Source organism: Dendrobates tinctorius, unplaced genomic scaffold, assembly GCF_039654945.1.
Source record: "Dendrobates tinctorius isolate UK_male_01 unplaced genomic scaffold, ASM3965494v1 ptg000038l, whole genome shotgun sequence".
Lineage (NCBI taxonomy): Eukaryota > Metazoa > Chordata > Amphibia > Anura > Dendrobatidae > Dendrobates > Dendrobates tinctorius.
Window position 1 is genome coordinate 5,394,503 of NW_027361706.1, and position 22,670 is coordinate 5,417,172.

Below are 22,670 nucleotides of genomic sequence, written 5' to 3' on the forward strand. Positions count from 1 at the left end.
GGTTGGCTATTGCAGATTCAGTCTTCCCAGCCTGGTGCAGGGCTACAATTTTGTTTCTGGTGTCCTTTGACAGCTCTTTGGTCTTCACCATAGTGGAGTTTGGAGTCAGACTGTTTGAGGGTGTGCACAGTTGTCTTTTTATACTGATAACAAGTTTAAACAGGTGCCATTACTACAGGTAATGAGTGGAGGAAAGAGGAGACTCTTAAAGAAGAAGTTACAGGTCTGTGAGAGCCAGAAATCTTGATTGCTTGTTTCTGACCAAATACTTATTTTCCACCATAATATGCAAATAAAATGAAAAAAAAACAGACAATGTGATTTTCTGGATTTTTTTTTCTCAGTTTGTCTCCCATAGTTGAGGTCTACCTATGATGTAAATTACAGACGCCTCTCATCTTTTTAAGTGGTGGAACTTGCACTATTGTTGACTGACTAAATACTTTTTTGCCCCACTGTATATAGCGCCAACATATTCCGCAGCACTTTACAATTAATCGGGTTAATGTCTGGAACCAGTGCTGATGACTGGCATTTCTGGGGTTAAAGGTTGTGATCCCGGTGCAGGTTTACCTGCACACCTGGGGCTATGATTGTGGCCTCTCCCTGGTTCTGGGAAAGCTTCTTATAGCCTCAGGACGCTCCCATCCCCGTCAGTTATACTTTCACCCTTGGCATAGTGTGGTGACCCCTGAGTGTGTTTGTGCTGTGTTCTGGTTGCTTGATTCTCTGTGTACGACTCGGTCTGTTCTCTTGATATTGCTTTGGATTCTGCTTGGTACCTTCTATGTCTGTTTGGTTTTGACTTCTGCTTGGCCCTGACTATCCGTTCTGTCTCATCCCGGGTACTTTACTGATATCTCTGTGTATGACCTCCATTTTTGCCTGACTCTGAGTATTTCTGTATAGTGTCCTGCCATCTCTGAAAGCAGGACGTTAAGCCCTGCCCCCTTGCAGTCACATGACCGTAGGTCCCGTGACTGCTTGCTAAACTTCAGCGTCCACAGGTTCTGTGTATCTGTACTTTCCGGCTGTACCTGACCCCGGGCCCCCCTACAGTGCGGGTGAGTCCCTGCTCAGCGGAGGCTGTACGCCGGTGCTGACAGGATCCTGACACAGGAGAAACGCATCTACTGACCCCCATTGAGCTTTGTTTGACAACTACCCATCAGGACGGGGCTTGTTCTATGCCAGCTTGCAGATGCCTAATAAAAAGATATTTAGATCTACCATTAACTACATCTGGGAGCATAATCCGCATGTTGTCCCCTTCTGATTGTGGAGAACTTGAACGTCACCAAAATACCTGATTTGCCTAGAAATTTTAGCAGTAAATGATCTTGCCGGCTCCACTGCCCCCACAACACTATCCTCTTGCCATACTGCCCTGGGAATTATTTCTGACCATAATAGTATGACTTCTGAGAAGAAACCACTGAAATATTCTAAATCTGTCACTAGCGATAATAACTCTTCCATATGAACAAAACAGATAATTACTCCTGACATGGAGCACCAGCACAACTGAAACCTCTGTGCTCCAGCTGATGGACACTATCATCTCAAGACGACTTGAGACCACTAAAGTCCTCGCCCTAGCCGCCTCATTTGTGGTCTCAATCCTCAGGGGTGGACACAGCATTTTTACAGCTGCGCAATGGTCCAAAAGTTAATTGGGTCTGCTTTTAACTCCAAAACAGTACTGGACTGCAAAAAGCCCACATACGGTTCTTTCACAGAGGACATTTTCTGCCTCTGTCCGCCACTGCTCAGCCTAAAAGAATGCATGCTGTGTTCAGCTAAAGGGACCCCTATAGTAGTGAGGCTTTTGAAGATGGCTGTAAATTGGAATGAAGTTAATGGAGAGCCATCGTCGGGAACTCATTTACTCAATAATCTTCCTGACTGGTCAAAGCTGGCCCGGGACTATTAGTAATACATGTGCTCCACATTCTAAGTGGTCTGTATTTGATAGACGGATCCGTAGTCTGATGGAATCCTGGCTGAAGATGACATGTTCTGCAGGACGACCACTTGGTCTCAGGCTAGAGGAAGGTACTGGTTCTCGCACTTTTAGGGGGTACATGGAAATCTAACATTAACAGATATTTCTAGGCAGTGGCAGACACAGACTGAAAAGTGCCTGGTGCAAGAACTGTACATGGACCTCTTTAGGTGTCTATGACAGAAGCTGTGTGCTGCTTTGGAGGAGGTAGTGGACCCTTTATCTCTTGGGTCACTGTGCGGCTGCACAGGTTGCAGCAATGGTATATCTGCCCTTGTCCCTAGGAAGAAGGTTTCCTACTGGGATGAGCCAAATGATTTCAAAGCATGTTAGTATTTCAATAGTTATGAATTAAACTACTCTCTGACTGGATGGCCTCTTTTCTCCAGTTGCACAGAATTTTTCAGAACAAAAAAATTTGGATGGTTTCCCAGTCTTGGAGCTAGAAAAGGAAGGCAATGCCAGCTATGAATTTCCACGCTACCACCAAAGATGAGCCTTTTGTTTGCAAGTGCATATAGTGCAATATTGCTTTGCTTAGGACAACACCTTATCTTACCGTTAGCCACATGCTCCGACCACTCATTGCATTCCTCACCACAGGCAGTCTATGTGGCGCCAATTCATGGTGACAATATCTCACAACGGTTTGGGGCAAGATTCATTCCTTGTCTGCTGCTGGTAGCAGATATGAAATTGAAATTGAAGTAACGCATCAGTCGTGATATTTTTAACCTCTGGTATATGACGTTTGGCAAAAGCGATCCTACACCAGATGCTTGGGGAGCTTACGACTGGCGGTGATGAGAAGAAGAGTCAGTTAATGCAGTGGACCATACTGATGATATCGGTCAGAAACTCAGCAGTTTGTTGTCCCACATCTTAGCTGATACCACTGTGGGGAAGAGTTCCATGAGGGTCAAGTTTTTGCACACACCTCACACTTCAGGCCAAGCCTCTACACACCAGTGCTTTTTGAGAATGACACCAAAATCTGTAGAAACAGTGGTATCCGAAAATAACAAGAGATCTGTGTTGTCCACCTCTTGGAGTGTCCGTGTTTCCAGGTCAGCCTTCAGCGATTTAGTCATGCAAATCCTGTGTGTCAAAAATGTTTCACCCCTTGAGTAGGCAAGGATAAATGCCTGGAAATAGCACGGCCAATTGGTGATAGTCGACAGGTGAATTCAACAAGCTCTCCAAGGACTGTATTTGTGGTAGTGTTACCCTGAGGGCATTGCAACAACCTTCCACCATATCTTTGAGCCGTATTAGCTTGTCCTGCCACAAGCTAATGAGTATTTAAGGCCCTTCTTTCTCTGTCTATGGTTGGTTGGTCAAGTGATACCTGAGACCAAATGTCTACATTATCAATCTGCCATTTTTTTGTTTTGTTTTGCTTCCTCAGTCAGTTAAGCCTATAAATTGCAGATGTCACAAAATTATGATTTTTTTTATATTATGCAAGTTAGGGGGCTGGGACAGGTGTGCTATTTGAACTCAATTTGTATAATAACTTAATGGCTGTCACTAACATGACTGTGCCTGACACCTCTGCATCCAAACACCCTGTATAGTCACCGATGACAGGTGTAGCAGGCAAAGAAGTTGCTGTATGTTGGAATATGTTTGGTGCAACAACTCCATTCCTGTCTATGAGTGTTTAGATGATAGATTTGTAGGCTGTTTATTAAGTTAAAATAAAAACACTCCCAGAGGCTCACACAAGGAAAGCATGTGAGTGTATTTCCAGTGTCTGTGTATGAGAGAAGCAACTTGCTGCAGATGCTGCACAGATAGAGACACACAAATAATTTATTCCATATCTATAAAGCTTATCATATATTGTTCCTGAATAAAGAAGCTTTGTCACAGGCTTGGAGAGTATCCTGAATAATCTGCTGCCAACACTGTAACTAGAGCCAGATTGCCCTGACCACCTGGAGGCGAAGCCTCGACAGCCATGTAACTGCTTCATCCTCTAGAAGTAGCTCAATGACGATGACCACACCATCTCGGGGTTAGGCTGTGAGTGGGATGATGTAAAGGAAGATGAGGGACACCACCAACGTGAGGATCTGGATCTTGTCGAGCTCCAGGATACTCTGGAATGGGATCACGACCAGCATTTAGTCAAGTTCCAAGAAACGGAACCTGAAGAACTCCACTGGCTACGAAGACCAGGACTGCGATGTGCACTACGTGATGCACGTGAGGTCCCTTTCTGAGGCAGAATATGGAAGTATTGGAGGGGTTAGCTGGAGTTTGGATGATCCCTGGAAGGGATTTTGCTTGTCTGACACCAGTGTTATCATCTGAGGCGTAATGCTATTTTGGCTTACAGAGTTTGGGCTTTGTGCAGCCTGCACTGACTCCCGGCTGCTGATGTTACTACATGCTGGAGCTCCATCACTGCACGAGTGTGTACTAGTGCTGAGGGGCAGCGGGATCCCAGGGCAGTGAGGGGGAGGGCTCGGAGGGACTGGGATAAAAAGCACGCTATGTGTGGAGGATGATATGCCAGCAGTGTAAGCCGGCAGGCGCAGCAGCACTGCAGGGAGATAGAGGTGCTGATGGCGCTGTCCTGATACGCCCCGGAGCCCTCCTATGCCACGATGGAGGTCTATTGAACCACCGCTGGTTCAGTCATGTCAGGAACGGAGGAGGGAGCAGCAGCTGATGCCTGGGGAGGCAGTCTGCTCCGACGCTCCATACTCTCCCCAGTAATAGCTGCAGCAACTGGTCTGCGATAGTGACAACTGTCTACCTACCACCGCTGAGGGGGGGTCCAGGAAAGAGACCTCCATTATGCAAGGAGAGCGTTATTAATCCTCTTGCTGGGTCAACTGAACCCCCTAACCACTGATGTTGTCCCACCAGTGCTGAGCCTTATACGCCATCTCTACGTAACCCAGAGGTGGACATATCATAGGTGCAACGTGTGCAGCCGCACAGGGGCCAAGAGGTAAGAGGACACTTCCCTCTCCAAAGCAGGTGGAATTGTGCATTATGATGAGATATTGGACTGCAAAGGTTTCATATATTGTTCTTGCACAGGGGCCCTCTTCTATCCATGCCCTCAGTCAGGAGCATCACGCTGCCCCTCTTGCATTCTCCCTCTCGCACTTCTGTCACATCTTATATATCTCTCGGATATGAGGGATGAGGGGAAATCCTGCGCCGCTCGCTCCCGTCCCTCTGCTGCCCCCTAGCGGATGACTGGTGTCACCGGCCCCGGAGCATGCTGGGAGTGTTGAGTCATGGGGGCTGTCAGCTCCCGGCTGGGGGAGACGGTGTGAGGAAGACAAGGGTACAAGCGCTGACCTCCTCCCCTGTCACTTCTCTGCACTCAGAAATGATCCGGGGGAAGCTCAATGCAAGACTGAGGCTGGGATCTCATCCTAGGAGAGGTGAGCCGGGAGCTGGGCGTGTGTATGTGTGCAGCCGGGGTCCTCCTCATCCTCCCTATAATATTCTGATTATAAGGCAGATTCAGCACCAGCAGGCTGGACAGTGCACACTGTGGTGTATGGTGCTACATCCTTCTGCATGCAGGCAGCTGCACAAATCATGGACATCCTGTCCGCATGCACACACCTCTGATTTACAGAGTACTCTAGTATGGGATTTCCCGTATAGCACCCCCCCAAATATGTGTAATGTGTATAATATTTCCTCTCTGAAGAGACAATTTGCATATTAAATATAAACTCTGTCTGTATAATGTGTGTAATGTGTATAATATTGACATAATGTGGGCACTGTGTGTGTACGATCTTTGTATATAATTAAGAATATTGTTAATCCTTTTTTACACTGGTCTTCCATGTGCACATGTAAAGTATGTATGATCGAACCCCTCCTGTCTGGTGGCACCATACATTCCCCCCCCCTCTATAATATATAGACACACATATACACAATGTATGCACATCCTATACATTGTATCTATGTATCACAGAAGGGTACATAGTATCAGGGACATGATTAAAGTTTCTGAATATCTCTTTGCTCTTATTTCTCTTCTTTTTGTCATCTCATATTTCTTTCTATCTCTTCTCGTCTTGCACGTGCATGATTTGGGTTGCCGGCTTTTCCCATTTTGGATTCTGGTGAGATCTAATAGTAGATTTCTAGGGAAATGTAAATATTTTATGGTGCCCTGGTTGCCTGCTTTGGTTTCTTGATGTTCACTAGTATAGCTATGGGTCCACATGGGGTGGAAGACTTGCTTATCAGGTCACATGCCAGTATAAGGTGCATACCAACAGGATTACGGGCTGCAGGCTGGCTCAGTGGTTAACACACTGTCAATTTTCAGCGCTGGGGTCCTGGGTTCAAATCCCACCAATGATAACATCTGCAAGGAGTTTGTACGTTCTCCCTATTTTGCATGGGTTTTCTCCTGTTTCCCCCCACACTCCAAAGACATATTGATAGGCAATGGGGACAGTGATGATGATGATGATTGTAATACGTTGTTGAAGTAATGACACTATATAATTGAGCAAAAAAAAATACATTTTCCTCATTCATTTTCCAATTATTATACCTAAATGAAAAGGATATAAACTTTTGTTTTGTTATACAGCATACGCATTGCTATCTACCTGATATTGCTTTCTGACACTCATTGGTACCACTATGGGTATACGTGTGATGCCAGGCTTAATCATCAAGTCACAAGGCAGCATGGAGTACATACCAATGGCATTGACTGTACACATATTGTGGATAGGTATTTTTTTAATATTGCATATGCATGGTACTCTGGTTGCCAGCTTTTGCTGCCTGACACGTGATGCGGCTCGCTTGCTTCATTGAAATATGACATACCAGTATGAGGTACATACCCAGAAGATTTCCTTTATGCAGCACCCATGGATTATACTCACATAATAAGGATAGTCACGTTTCTTTTGTATACTGTATTTATATGGCAATCTGATTGCCTGCTATTACTTTTTGACACTTCCAGAAAAAGCTATGGGTACACATGTGGTGGCAGACTTGGTCATAGTGCTACATGTCAGCCGTGGGTACATGCCAACCAGATCTGCCTCATGCAGTACATGTAGATTATGTTCACATAATGAGGATACAGGGTTTTTACTTTCTTATACTTCATATGTATGGTATTCTGGTTGGCTGCCATTGCTTCCTGACACTGATTAAGCTAAGGGATACATAGGGTGGTCAGGCTTACTTATTGTGATGTCACATGCCAGTAAGGGGACAAAATAAAGATGATTTTGTTCATGCAGTATCCAGAAATTATACTCACATATGGTACCCTCGTTTCCTTCTTTTACATTTTGATACTTACTGGTACAGCTATGGGTACACACAGGGTAGCTGGCTGGTTCATAATGTCACATACTAGTATGGGGTAAAGACCAAGCAGTAGTGATGGATTGTATATGCTCGTTACCTTGGTTGCCACCTATTGATTTCTGATACTTCCTGGCACAGCTATGGGTACATGCAGTGGCATGGTGTAATGTCACATGCCAGTATGGGTTACAGTATGCAGTACACGTGGCTAATGATCACGTGATGAGGATATATATTTTTATTTCTTATACTGTAGTTGTGTGGTACCCTGGTTGCCTGCTTCTGACACCCAATAGAACAACTATGGGTACACATGGTGTAGCTCATAATGTCACATGTCAGTAAGGGGTACACATCATGCGGTAACCATGAATTATGTTTGCATAATGAGGATATTAATTTTTTTTAATACTTTATTTCCATGACACCCACTAGAATGGGTATGGCTACACATTCGGTGGCACTGCTAGCTTATAATGTCACATCACTATGGGGTACCCATGAATTATTCTCACATAATAAGAATATTTTTTTCCTTACAGTATTTGTATGTTCCCATGGATGATGGCTTTTTTGACACCCACCAGTATAGCTATGGATACACATGGGGTGGTTGGCTCGCTCATGAAGTAATATACCAGTATGGTGTATATAACAATATTTGGCTCATGCTATAAGCACTTAATAAGGATATATATATATTTCTTACATACAACTGTATTTGTACAGTACACTGGTTGCCCACTATTTCTAAAATGTTAGTGCGGCTATGAGGACACCTTGGGTGGCTAGCTCACTTATTGACAGCTTGGATTACATACCTTATGCACTCCCTATTATTGGGGAATAAATTAGTTTTTCCTCCTCTCCATTTCCAGTGTAGAGGGAGTTTTTCTTCTTTTTTTAGTTTCTTTTTTTCCCTATAACAATCTTAAGAGGCCAGCAGTACTTTTTATTTATTTTAATATTTTATGTAGGTTTACAGGTTGGATCCTCCAGTCATTATATTAGTTGTATCTCAGTCAGAATAGAGATTTTTATCTCTTAAGTTTTGATCCCAATATGTCAAGTTGGAAGTAATTTAATTTTTTCGGAAATGATCTGTGACCATGGTTAAAAACCTGCGGCCAACCAGGTCTTCCAATATTCTTGGTTATTGATGGCTGTTATGGCATGCCAAGAGTTTCAGTGTAATCCCAGCCACATTGCCGGAAGTTCCACCTCACTGGATTGAGGGCTGTACAGTGGCGGCTACATAGTGACCACAATGGCCACATGCAGCTTGTGGGACTTTTTATGAGGCTCCTAGTGTCCGGGTTCAGCGCACTCTTCCAGGATGTCATAAAATCAACAGAAATTGCTTTTTACTTTATAGTATTTACCATTTTTAATCCCTAATTTGGAGATTTTTTCGAAAAGCTGTTTCTGATATAACCTGTCTGTAGACAGCAATACAGGACCATGTAAAAGTATCGATTGCATGTGTACCATCATTTGTACGGCCGACCTCATGGGCACTGCTATGTGATTAACATATGGTCACTTCTGTACGTTTGCCTCCATTTCATAATTAAAGGGAATCTGTCTCCAGGTTTTTGCTATATAATCTGAGGGCAGCACGATGTAGAGGCAGAGACGCTGATTTCAGTGCTGTGTCACTTATTAGATTGTGTGTTGTCGTTTCAATACAATGAGTGTTTTATGAGCAGGAGATTATAACTGACAGACTGGTCAGACCACACCCCCCAACACTAATTAGCAGCTTACTATCTATACACAATGCACATGCTACATCTAATTTCTTTGATTGTGTCCCAACTGCTGCATCCAGTAAACTATATGATACATCTCTGGAATCAGGATCTTTTTCTCTACATTATGCTGCTCTCAGATGAGGTAGCAAAAATTTGGTGACAAATTCCCTTTAATTCTTTGTAATGGCATAAAGCAATAGCTATGAATATTATTACTTTGCTGGCACTAATTTTAGGCTTACAGCACTGGATGGGGGTGCAGTATGAAATACAGGTAAAGTAGAAAAACTACATGGTTCACGTTTGGAATTCTGCTGCTGTGAGCATCGTCATGTGGGGGAAAAAAGGAGTTTTCTCATTTGGAAAACTCACTTTTATATATCCTCTTTGGTAATTCTAAGTTAGTAGAAGGGTCTTCAGCTGTTGGTAAGTGTGGGGAATGGATACAAGAAGCATCTGACACTTTGGACTCGGACCTGTCCTGTCCTGCATTACTCCGACAGCCCATTTGTTCTTGTAGAACAGTATATGGGCCCTCTGCATTTCAACAGCTCATCAAAATGCACAATTCCACTAACTTTGGAGATGGATGAGGCCCTCTTACCTCTTGGGCCTCTGGTTGCCCCAATGATATGTCCGCCCCTGAAGATATCATAAACTGCATGAAATGTGGAAACCCCTTTTAGGACTGAACCCCTATAGACAGTATTGATGCATGTCCACGTACTATATGAACGGCCATTCATTTCAAAGTCCAACATATCGGAAAATTTCTAAAATGTCACATTGACCATAGCTTCAGGTTTCCCAATGCCAAACACCGGGAACTGTTAAAAGAAAGTTTTAGCATTTTACCTAAAATTAATATTAATCAGCACAACGGTGATCATAGTTAGTAGCAACCATTACTTTGTCCATTGAGAAACCGTCATCTGCTATTTTACTGCAAATAGTGTGCAGTTTGATGATCACTAGTGATGAGCGAACATGCTTGGATGAGGTGTTATCAGAGCATGCTCCGGTGCTAACCGAGTGAATTCGGCACGCTCAAAAAATATGCTCTAGTCCCCACGGCTGTTCCACAGCTGCAACACATACATGAATTACTTGTTAGGCAATCCCTACATGGGTTGCGCCTGTCGAATAGCCGCGAGACATGCAGGCGCAGTGACCAGAACATATTATTCGAGCACACCAAAGTCATTCGCTTATCACCCGAGCATGCTTGGATGACATCTTATCTGAGCACGTTTGCTCATCATCATCACTAATGACCACAGCTGGTGCAGAACCTCTTGTGAAGCAATAATGTTAACCACCAGCTATAGACCGTTGATGAAGATCACGATGATGACCTTGCCCCTCAACGGCTTCTACAGCGACTCGATGGATTTTTAAAATTTTTTTTTTATTGAAGCTGCAGAAAGCTCTGTCATTTCCCAGTCACAATCTAGAGAATTACCTAAATTACATTTCGAAGGGTCTCGTCAGCTCTTTCCTGACTCATTCTCCTCCGGTTCCATAATGCAGAAAATATTTCTTCCTAATCAGGAACACTTATCTTCCAGCTTTGCGAGAAATCACGTGGAGATTTAAATAACATGGGGTGAGATGTGACGAAGTGGAGAGTCAGCATCGCTCACTTACGGGTGACATTCGGCGAGGGGGCGGATCGCGCCATCAAATATTTGCCTCGCAATTAAATAAAAGCATTCGTCTTTCGTGGCTTTTTATTTTCTCTCATTAATGCAATTGCAAAATCAAAAATGAATGTGGTAACCTGTCAGATACAATGTATTCATGGAAAGGGAACACATGAATGACTAGATGATATTATATACAAGGAGAACTGATCTTTTTTGGGGTAACACTCTTTAATGGGGTTATCTAGGACTTTTTTTGGGAATATGGACCTACCTGCCTGCCGGTTGTCCCCAGGCATAGAGCTGTTATAGACTGCTCGCGCCGGCGTTTCAGCTGTTTCCGCTGATGTCATGTCACTAGAACAAGGATTTCCCTTCTGGTCTGTTCAGTTGATGGGGTGCGATTGTCGATGTCATACTGATTGACAGCCAGCTCCCTGCTGCCTAACTGCAGGGAGCCAACTGTCAATCAGCATAACGTCAGCAGTCACGCCATGTCGACAGAGCAGAGTGAAAGAAGAAGAGCTGCCCTGTTGATGTAGAGCAGCTGAATTGCCGGCAGGAGCGGTCGATGAATGTTCTGAGCTAGCATCGGGTAGGACAGGCAGGTTGTTACCTCTGCTAGCAACTTCCTGTCTGTTAGTTTTTAGGCCCATAGTGAAAAATAAAAAACAGTCCTGAACAACCCCTTTTTAATGTATCGCTTAAAGGGAATGACTGGTTTGGTTGACCCTCTGCCACACAATAGGGAGTAATATGCACCAGAGAAATGCGCCATTTTTAAAGGGAACCTGTTAGTAGCTTTAAGACCACCAAATTAATCACATTGCTGAGTAAGTTTTTAAAAGATAAATTCAAACTTACATTCCTATAAATTTTTCATAATTGAGAAAATCAATTTTTTTTTGTTTTAAATCCTTATGCAAATGAGGTTGCAAGTGCACAGAAGGCGGAGGATCAATTCCCACCTAGCTACAACACTATGATATTGATTGATGTCTCTTTCACACCACTTCTTGCCTGTGGCACATACATGACAGCAATCAAGACCCCGAGAGTCACGCTAGGAAATATTCACCAAGGATAGCCCCCCCACCCTAAGATAATTTACATAAAGATTCTAAGTGGACTCTCTTATTGATAGAAAAGTCGTTTGAGACCAGTAAAGGTATGTCTGGTCTTGGCAATGTAGCTCAGTGGCTGTAATTCTCCTTACAGGTTCCCTTTAAAGAGTCTTCTCTGCTGCGACAGTTCTAGAAAATGGTGCCTAAATTGGGTGTATGCAAGTGTTGCAGCAATTTTTTTTCCTATAGGTAGATGTGTAGGACAGTCATGAACTGATATATGGAAGAAAAGCGTAGCTAGCTATGCACTTTTTATATACAGTATGTACCATTTTATGCAATTTGGTGCATAGAGACAATAGGTAAAATCCACAGTAAAGTGTAATTCCCAGGACACTACCGATAAATGTGTGCTAGAGAATGCAGAGAATAAGAATACATATGTATGGAGCTCATAAAGGAAATTCCGACTTCAGAGCAGAGCGCCTCTCCAAGGAATGTATTATGCGCTCGGGCGCACACAACGCCTGTACAAGAACAGTAGAAGATCCCTTTTGCATTTGAATATTTGATCATAAAGCACAAATTCCACCTGCTTTGGAGCTGGATGTGGTCCCCTTACCTCTCGGCCATCTTGGGCCCACACAAGTTGCACCACTGATATTTCCGCTCCCGATTTTGCTCTATAAGCTGTTGCAGAACACATTGATATCAATGGCCACAATGTCCTCCTTGCATAGGGGAACCTATTGAAAGGGAATCAGCACAATATTGACTTTTCGGTGCACCCTTGGTGTGGCCAAACAGTTCAGTTCTCCTTCCAACCTACTGGCTTCCATCTATATACAGTATGTCTGCCCTTCTCTGACTCCTGGAAAGTCAGAACTGTCAATCAAGGAAGAGGAGGAGGAGGAGAAGGATGGTGCATTGAACTGTTGGCCATGCCAGGGGTCCACGGAGGGCCTGTGCTTGGTTCGAAGTCATTTTGTGGTGATATGACGGTGACAGTAAATGAGATTGCTTGGTAAAACACGCAGAAAAATCTAGAACAAAAGAAAACTGTGGAGACCAAATATATTACAGCAGAAACTTTGCTGATTGCTATTGGAAATCCTCTATGGATTGCTAGTTTGATAGACACACTGTATAATAATAATAATAACAACGTATATCCTGTGTATTTGGGTGCCCATAGACTATGAGCTTATAGAGTTAGAGGGGTTGACCCCTATTCAAACAGTCCGTTCCCAATTACTATATTCCCCCATGTAAAATAATAACAGCCTGTGCTCCTCTCCGGTGCTGGTGCTGTTCCAGCCATGGCGGTGTCAGGGCTCCCTACTGAGCCGCTTCACTGTCACTTCCTTTAGATGTGACTGACAACAACTACCCTGGGTGTCAGTTTCTCTCGAAGGAAGTGAGAGTGATCCGGCCACTGATTGACTGCAGTGTTCACGTGACATAATGTCATGCGAGCCCCAGGAGACGTGGCGTTAACATCACTGGAGTAGCGCTGGCACCGGAGATCAGTACAGGCTGATTTTATTTTACATGGGGAGGGGGGATATAGAAAGCGAGAAGGGGTTGTCCAAGTAGTGGACAACCCGGTTAAAGGGAATTTTGAGTTTTCAGCAGAAGCGTAGCGGAAAAGACTGGTTCAGAAGTGTCAGGAGAGTGAAAAACAGAGGAAAAAAAAGTTTCAAATAAGTTTTACGCTAAAAGTGATGTGGACCAAAGCAAAGATTATTTGGGCTCTGTTCACATGTTCTGTTTCAAGATCCCATTTTAGGAACAGACATAGAATAAGCACAATAAAAACATTTATCAAACTTCTCTGTTCACGCAACAATTTTATTTTGATTTTGCTGCATATAGAGCAGCCAAGTGCCACACAAGTCGCAGGTGACTTTCTTTGGAGTCCATAGTAAGCGAGTCACAAGTTGCAACCAGTGACAGAAAATTCAACACATTTGGAAACATTTGTGACTATTTTTCGCAGTATGTCTCAGGTCATCCATAATAATAATAATAATAATAATAATAAATAACAATGATCTTTATTTCTATATCCAACATATTCCGCAGTCTGTTACAAAATTCAACTGTGAGAGACGGAATCTAAGAATAAAAAACAGAAGGTCACATTGTATGATTTTTACATAATTAATTTGCATTTTGATGCGTGAAATAAGTGTTTGATACAATATAAAAACAGAAATTAATATTTGGTACAGAAACCTTTGTTTGCTATTACAGAGTTCAGACGCTTCCTGTAGCTCTTGACCAAGTTTGCACACACTGCAGCAGGGATTTTGGCCCACTCCTCCATACTGATCTTCTCCAGATCTTTCAGGTTTCAGGGCTGTTGCTGGACTACATTGACTTTCAGCTCCCTCCAAAGATTTTATTTTGGGTTCAGGTCTGGACACTGGTTAGGCCACTCCAGGACCTTGAAATGCTTCCTATGGAAAAGTCACTCCTTAGTTGCCCCGGCTGTGTGTTTCGGGTCATTGTCATGCTGGGAGAACCAGCCATGAACCATTTCCAATTTTACTGAGGGAAGGAGGTAGTTGGCTAAGATCTCGCGATATATGACCCATCCATCCTCCTTTCAATATGGTGAAGTCATCCTGTCCCCTTTGCAGAAAAGCACCCCCAAAGTATGATGTTTCCCCCACCATGCTTCACGGGTGGAACGGTGTTCTTCGGGTTGTACTCATCCTTCTTCCTCCAAACACGGCGAGTGGAGTTGATATCAAAAAGTTCTATCTTGGTCTCATCTGACCACATGACCTTCTCCCATGCCTCCACTGGGTCATCCAGATGGTCATTGGCAAACTTCAAACGAGCCTGGACATGTGCTGGCGGGAGCAGGGGGACATTACGTGTCCTGCAGGATTTTAATCTATGACGGTGTAGTGTGTTACTAATGGTAATGTTTGAGACTGTGATCCCATCTCTCTTCAGGTCACTGACAAGGTCCTTCTGTGTAGCCCATCCCAGCCTTGTATAGGTCTACAATTTTGTCCCTGGTGTCCTTAGATAGCTTTTTGGTCTTGGCCATGGTGGTGAGCATTGGGTGTGAGTGTATTGGCAGGTGTCTTTTATACAGGTAACAAGATAAAACAAGTACAATTAATACATGTAATGAGTGCAGAGTAGAAGGGCTTCTTAAAGAAAAACTAACAGGTATGTGAGAGCCAGAATTGTTGCTGGTTGGTAGTTGGTGATCAAATACTTATTTCATGCAATATTTTTATTATAAGACTGTCTTTCACAGGAGAATTGTACCTACAATAAAAATTACAGACCTCTCCATTCTCTGTAGATGGGAAAACTTGCAAAAATCAACAGTGTATCAAATATATATATATATACACTTGTGCTCAAAAGTTTACATACCCTGGCAGAATTTTTGCTTTCTTGGCATTTTTATCAGAGAATATGAATGATAACACCAAAACTTTTTCTCCACTCATGGTTAGTGGTTGGGTGAAGCCATTTATTGTCAAACTACTGTGTTTTCTCTTTTTCATATTCTCTGAAAAAAGGCCAAGAAAGCAAAAACTTTTGATCACAACTTTATATATATATAATTTATTAATTTACCGTGAGACTTAAAAACTTAGCATGAAAGGTCACTGGGACTTCTAATATCTAATATTTATAGTAAAGGTTAGAGTTGAGCGACTTTTGTTTTTTTAGGGTCGCGTTTCGTTTCGTGAAACCCGACTTTTCCAAAAGTCGGGTCGAGCAAGATTGTCCGATTATAGGGAAAAGTCGGGGTCGTCCCGAAACACGAAACCCAATGTAAGTCAATGGGGAATAAAAGTCGGCAGTGAGAGGAGGACAGGAAACACACCAACAGTGCCCATTTGAATGCCAAAAGCATCAATTCTTCTTACTTAAGCTTGTCAACCTTAATTAACTTCATAATACAAGTTACGCACTGAAAAATGGGGGTTATTTGGCTAAAGTTGTGAGGGGGGGGGAGGGCTGGCTCCAGGTTTTCATGTGCCCTGGGCGAAAGAGCGCCCCTTTAACACATACCACAACTCATCATGCTCCGATACGGCAGAGAAATAGCGGTATAGTACAATGAAAAATACCTCACTTTTTACATCTCATGACGAGGCCCATCTATTTCTCCATACAGAATCATTGGTCCCATATAATGTTTGAAACAGTATATGATGAGCTCCACATAATGCTACAGTATATGTTGGTCCCCATGGATGAAGCTCCACTGTCTTATGGGCCCAAATAATGCTCCAAACATAATGGGCCAAATTTCTAATGCTCTAGTGTATAATGGGCCCTGTAAATGCTGCTCCAGTGTCTGATGTCCACCTTTGGAATGTTCCAGTGTATGGTGGGCCCCATCTATCATTCTCCAGAGTATAGTGCTCCCCAAAAATTGCTGTCCCAACATTGAAAACAATCAAATAAGTCTCCTCGCTAGGGAATCCCTGTACTAGTCTGGACTCCTCGTCGTCCCCATCTTCCATCTCACTGCACAGTATTTCAACCTTGCAAGTGCTGTGATCCTGAGCAAGCAGGGGGGGCCCACTCGTTGGCGACGGCACTGGCACAGGGCCCCTGATAGTACGGTGGTGTGTCTGATGGCGGGTGGGCCGAACCTGCACTTTCATCTGCAGCTTCCTCTTTGTCACCGTGTAAGATGGAACTGTATATGGGAAGGGTAACCTGAGTTTCATCAGGGTCAGATTCAGGCCGTGTAGCATGCGAGGGGAATGTAGTGGTCTGGGTCAATGTACCAGCAGATTCATCGAGCAGTGGCTGGGCATCAGTGCACTTGTGTCGCCCCCAGGAGTACGGTCGCCACAGTGGCATTACCTTCCTCCTAGGGAGTGTGATGTCATGCTTGGGAGCAACGAAGGATCTCTCTAGCAGGTTAACTGATTGGGCGGCATTATTCCCATGAGTCATGACCCTCCAAACAGCGTTCATGAAGGCAAAGTGTTTGTTTTACGTGGGCAGTATGGTTGCAAAGCTGAACCTTAAAGGAATGTCCAGAAGGGCACCACCAGGAGTGGAGCCTACGGTTTAATTCGACTCCACCTGGGAAACCTCAACCATGCAAGCTACAGAACAGATGCACACATTGCAAGCTTAATTCCGTTAACGAACGAGACTCCGTCATGCCCCGCGGTCCGAGTCTGGCTTACTAGAGGGACACGTGAGGCTCTGGCACATGAGATTGGCCAATAACTGGTGTGTCATGCCCTTACATGTCCGTGGCTGCATGTGCGCTACACTGAAAAGGCCAGCGTTTGTCGCTTACAGGTGCAGATAACCCGCTGAACAACGTTAGTGATGGGGATCTGTGATTACAATTATTACCCGCGAACGATGATTTCCCAGTAAGTGCAGGTCAACCGCAGTTCTGGAATTAGGCCTAACCGTCATTCCTGAAAAAATGAAAAACTTACGTGTGCAAACCACAGGTGCTGTAGCTTGCTTAACAGCTCGCCATCTGTTCTCAGGCCCAGTATGGATTACACGTGATTGCACAAAGGTGAGAAAGGGTACCGTATCCCCGGATAACATGTATGGATAGCATAGTGTACACATTCAAAATATATGTCTATACATCAGGAGGCAGGCTCAGACGGTGTCAGGCCCAGTATGGATTGCACGTGATTGCACAAAGGTGAGAAAGGGTTCCGTATCCCCAGATAACATGTATGGATAGCGTACACATTCAAAATATATGTCTATACATCAGGAGGCAGGCTCAAACGGTGTCAGGCCCAGTATGGATTTGACGGCCCAGACTACACAGCGGAGGAGCAGGGAGAGGTAAAGATTGCAAATGCTGGGGCTCTGCCCAAGCAAGGGGGGCCCACTCGTGGGCGTCGGTACTGGCACTGGGCCCCTCATAGTACGGCGGTGTGTCTGACGGCGGGTGTGCACCACCACCGTCAGAGACACTTGATTGCACTATGAGGGACCCTGTGCCAGTGCCCGCACCCAAGAGTCGGCCTACCCACCTGTCCAGGGCAACGGCACTCGCACGGTGTCGTGCGCTAGGTGGTGACCCCGGCCATGGGGGGGGGGGCAGCACAGTTAGGGAGTTTTAGAAAGTGGCATATGTTGATGTTGGACATTCAGCTGATGCAAAAGGTGAAATAGGTCAAGTCCCAGGAAGAGGTGGACCAAAGCAAGCCATTTTTCTGTCACCCTATGTGTCATCAGGGGAAGGTGGGACAAAATCCTTGGAAACCCATGCGTGGTTCATTTTAATGAAGGTTAGATCATCCACATTTTGGGTTGACAGACGGGTCCTTTTTTCTGTCAGGATTGATCCAGCTGCACTGTTTACTCTTTCCGATAGCACACTTGCAGCTGGGCAAGCGAGCTCCTGTAAGGCATATTGTGCCAATTCAGGCCAGGTGTCTAGTTTAGCGGCCCAATAGTCAAAGGGGAATGACCTGTGTGGGAGAACATCGATATGGGAGGAAAAGTAGTTTGTAACCATAGTTGACAACTGCTGTCTCCTGTCACTTTCCATCGATGCAGTATTACCAGTTGTGTGAGCGGTACTTGAAAAATCAGTCCACAACATTGTCATGAAACCCCTGTCTCCAACGCCACTTCTGCTGTGTGCACCACGAACACCTCTGCCAAGCTGACCCCGGCCCGTACGGCTCGTGTGAGAACCATCACCGCTGCTGTGTGCTGGGAATGCCTCAAGCAACCGATTTACCAGAGTTGCTTGTTTATTAGCCAATATTAGGTCAAGGTTCTCCTGTGGCATGATGTTTTGTAATTTGCCTTTATAGCGTGGATCCAGGATGCTGGCCAACCAGTAGTCGTCATCGTTCATCATTTTGGCAATGCGGGGGTCCCTTTTTAGGATCTGCAAGGCATAATCTGACATGTGGGCCAATGTTCCCGGTGTCAATGATGCACTGCGAGTGCTGGTTGGAGGAGCACTTTCTGGCAAATCCACATCCCTCCAGTCACGCACAAACCCTGTACCAGACCTTGCCACGCCAACATTTTCACTTGCCCCACGAGATGCATCCTCCTCCCCTAAGTAATTATCCCCATCATCCTCCTCCTCCTCCTCTTCTTCCTCCACCTCATCCAGGAGAGGTCCCTGAGCAGACAATGGCTGAACGTCATCAAGGATTCCCTCCTCCTCTTCCTCCTCATCAACATTGGCTGCAGAAGCCTGCTCCTTAAGGTGCGTCAAAGTTTGCATGAGCAGACGCATAAGTGGGATGCTCATGCTTAGGATGGCGTCGTCTGCACTTACCAGCCGTGTGCATTCCTCAAAACACTGAAGGACTTTACAGAGGTCTTTCAGCTTCGACCACTGCACACCGGTCAACTCCATGTCTGCTCTCAAAGTGCCTGGCCGTGTATCCTCCCACAAATGCATTATGGCCTGCCTCTGCTCGCACAGCCACTCCACCATGTGCAGGGTGGAGTTCCACCTTGTTGCAATGTCGATAATGAGGCGGTGGTTGGGAAGGTGGAGCAATCACTGCAGTTTCTGCATACGAACGGAGTGTACAGGCGACCGGCGGATGTGCGCGCACAGTCTTCGCACCTTCTGGAGCAGGGCTGTTAACTCCGGATAATTTTTGAGGAAGCACTGCACCACCAGGTTCAAGGTGTGAGCCAAGCAAGGTATGTGTCTGAGTTTTGAAAGTGCTATGGCTGCCACAAAATTACGGCCGTTATCACTAACTACCTTGCCTGCGTCAAGATGTACACTGCCCAGCCATGACTCAGTTTGTCGCTGAAAGTACTCGGCCAGCACCTCGGCGGTGTGTCTGTCACCCAAACACATCATCTGCAACACAGCCTGCTGACGCTTTCCACTAGCTGCTCGATAGGGGGACACCTCGTGTGCAACAGTGGCAGCTGCAGATGGAGTGCTCGTACGACTGCGTTCTGTGGACGAGCTTTCGCTTCTGGAGGAGGAGGAGGAGGAGGAGGGTCGAACGCCTACAGCCAACTGTTTACTATACCGTGGGCTAGGCAGCACTGTCCCACCACCGCTGTCCCCTGTGGACCCTGCATCCACCACATTAACCCAGTGCGCAGTGATGGACACGTAACGGCCCTGGCCATGGCGACTGGACCATGCATCAGTTGTGAGGTGCACCTTTCCGCTCACTGACTGCTTGAGTGCATGGACAATGCGGTCTTTCACATGATGGTGGAGGGCTGGGATGGCTTTGCGAGAGAAGAAGTGGTGACTGGGTAGGTCATAGCGTGGTACTGCATAGGCCATGAGTTCGCGGAAAGCTGCGCTTTCCACCAACCGAAAGGGCATCATCTCAAACGAGATTAGTTTGGCAATGTGGGCGTTCAAACCCAGTGTACGCGGATGAGAGACTGAGTACTTTCTTGACCTACTCATAGTGTCTGGGAGGGTGAGCTGGACTTGAGAGCTGCATATGGTGGAAGTAGCGGTGGACAGGGCGGACTGAGAGAGGGTTGATGATGGTGATGGAGTTGGTGTTCTTTCTGATGGCCTAGAATCAGTCTTTCGTTGATATAACAGTGGGATTCCCTGACTGCTGTGGCCTTGCAACGACACCTCAACATTTGCTGCTGTGCTAACCGGTGGGCTTACAGTGGGGGAAACAATGTAGCATTGCTGACTACCTTCGTTGTGATCAGTTGCACATGTGGCACTTGAGGTTTGGTGTTGTGTCCACGCTTGCAAGTGCATGCTGGTTAAATGTCTAAGCATGCAACTGGTATTCAAATTTTTCAGATTTTTCCCTCGGCTAAAGGTCTTTGCGCACTTCTTACAGATAACCTTGGCCTGATCATGAGGATTTTGTTCAAAAAAGTGCCACACTGCACTCTTCCTACTTTGGCAGACATTTTGCGGCCTAGCACGCTGTGATGTTTTGACCCTCTGGACAAGCTGTCCAGAAACTCTTTTGATTTTTGGAACCTGTCTTTGGAGTGCTCCGGGCCTGCCGGATAACAGCTGTTGCGATGTCGATGTCTGCTGTGGATGCTCCTCATCTGAGCTATTGGAAGCAGCACCCTCTTCCCCCAATGGATGCCAATCTGGGTCAACAACTGGGTCATCCATCACCTCCTCTTCAATGTCATGTGCACCTTCCTCTGTGTCACCGTGTATGGTGGTATAGTGTGCGGGAAGGGGCACCTGAGTCTCATCAGGGTCAGAATCTGGCTCTGTACACTGCGAGGACAATGTAGTGCTCTGAGTGAATGTACCAGCAGAATCATCCATCAGCAGCTGTGCATCAGTGCACTCCATGTCAGATTCATCTTGGCCTGGGTAATTCACCATTTCACTTGATAATCCAGGCATGGTATGTGAAAACAGCTCCATGGAGTAATCAGTAGTATGGCCTGCGTCATCCTTCAATCTTGGTTGGGGTGAAGGACACAAGGAAAGGTGTGGTTCATGAACATGAGCCTCCAATGACGACTCAGTGCTTTTACTTTTTACAACTGAAGAAGAGGAGGCGATAGAGCTGGAGGCTGAGTCAGCAATGTAAGACAAAACTTTTTCCTGATGCTCTGGCTTTAAAAGCGGTTTGCCAACTCCTAGAAAACTAAGCCTTCGAAGCCTTATGGAGCCAGACGATGACGCAGGCTCAACACCTCCTGCATTCGGTCCTATTTTGCTCTTGCCACTACCATCAGATCCACTACCAACACCATCATTACCAGCTGGCAACCCCCGCCCAATTCCACGGCCTCTTCCACCAGCCTTCCTCATTTTTGGTAAAAATGTAGACAAAATCCAACAAACTATATAGTAATGTAAAACAAGGTACAAGCTGTCTATAAGACAGGGTAGATTTTGAATTTCTTCTCACACTAGTGGACACTAGACACTTTTGGATTGTGTGAAGCCCAATGAATATCTGAGCGCTATGTGACAGGCTCGATGGCACTGCTGTGACCAAAGTGACTAGAGGATAAGTGAGATTTTGAATTTCTTCTCACACTAGTGGACACTGGACACTTTTGGATTGTGTGAGGCCCAATGAATATCTGAGCGCTATGTGACAGGCTCGATGGCACTGCTGTGAGCAAAGTGACTAGAGGATAAGTGAGATTTTGAATTTCTTCTCACACTAGTGAACACTGGACACTTTTGGATTGTGTGAGGCCCAATGAATATCTGAGCGCTATGTGACAGGCTCGATGGCACTGCTGTGAGCAAAGTGACTAGAGGATAAGTGAGATTTTGAATTTCTTCTCACACTAGTGGACACTGGACACTTTTGGATTGTGTGAGGCCCAATGAATATCTGAGCGCTATGTGACAGGCTCGATGGCACTGCTGTGAGCAAAGTGACTAGAGGATAAGTGAGATTTTGAATTTCTTCTCACACTAGTGGACACTGGACACTTTTGGATTGTGTGAGGCCCAATGAATATCTGAGTGCTATGTGACAGGCTCGATGGCACAGCTGTGACCAAAGTGACTAGAGGATAAGTGAGATTTTGAATTTCAGCAGACACTTGTGGACACTGGACACTTTTGGATTGTGTGAGGCCCAATGAATATCTGAGCGCTATGTGACAGGCTCGATGGCACTGCTGTGACCAAAGTGACTAGAGGATAAGTGAGATTTTGAATTTCTTCTCACACTAGTGGACACTGGACACTTTTGGATTGTGTGAGGCCCAATGAATATCTGAGCGCTATGTGACAGGCTCGATGGCACAGCTGTGACCAAAGTGACTAGAGGATAAGTGAGATTTTGAATTTCTTCTCACACTAGTGGACACTGGACACTTTTGGATTGTGTGAGGCCCAATGAATATCTGAGCGCTATGTGACAGGCTCGATGGCACAGCTGTGACCAAAGTGACTAGAGGATAAGGGAGA

At 45.3% G+C, this 22,670-nt stretch overlaps 1 protein-coding gene across 6 annotated transcripts in view; it reads left to right on the forward strand.

Annotated features, from left to right (window-relative positions):
• The first annotated feature begins 5,233 nt into the window (after window positions 1–5,233).
• The window catches only part of ERC2 (ELKS/RAB6-interacting/CAST family member 2), a 1,295,684-nt gene continuing 1,278,247 nt past the window's right edge, over window positions 5,234–22,670 (forward strand). For 3 of the 6 annotated variants that reach the window (XM_073574140.1, XM_073574143.1, XM_073574147.1), the window contains exon 1: window positions 5,234–5,415. The gene's annotated coding sequence lies outside the window, so the exon portion shown is untranslated. The remainder of the gene's footprint in view (window positions 5,416–22,670) is intronic. The other 3 variants (XM_073574142.1, XM_073574145.1, XM_073574146.1) reach the window with 1 other exon arrangement.